A 328-nucleotide genomic window follows, 5' to 3' on the forward strand; every position below is an offset into this window, starting at 1 on the left:
GGGGTGTGTGCGCATGGTGGGGGTGGGGTGAGTGTGAGTGCGCGTGGTGTCTGTGAATGGGGGTGAGAATCAGAGTCTGAGTCACACCTCATGTCAAGTTGCCTGGTGACACAGGCCTGTCCTTTTGTCACTGGCTCGGTCCTCTTTTCGGTCCTTCTTTCGGCCGTGGCCCCCTACTGGTACCCCCCACTGCCATGCAGTGGCACTGGGCTTCTGGCAGTCCCTGTTTGCCTGTGTGTGTGAGCCCCCCTGGAGTTGTGGAGCTGTGGGCCCAGAAGGGTAACTCAGGAGAAAATACATTAAACAAGGGCGTCAGATACTCAGAGTA

Source organism: Trichechus manatus, unplaced genomic scaffold (genome assembly GCF_000243295.1).
Source record: "Trichechus manatus latirostris isolate Lorelei unplaced genomic scaffold, TriManLat1.0 scaffold00024, whole genome shotgun sequence".
Lineage (NCBI taxonomy): Eukaryota > Metazoa > Chordata > Mammalia > Sirenia > Trichechidae > Trichechus > Trichechus manatus.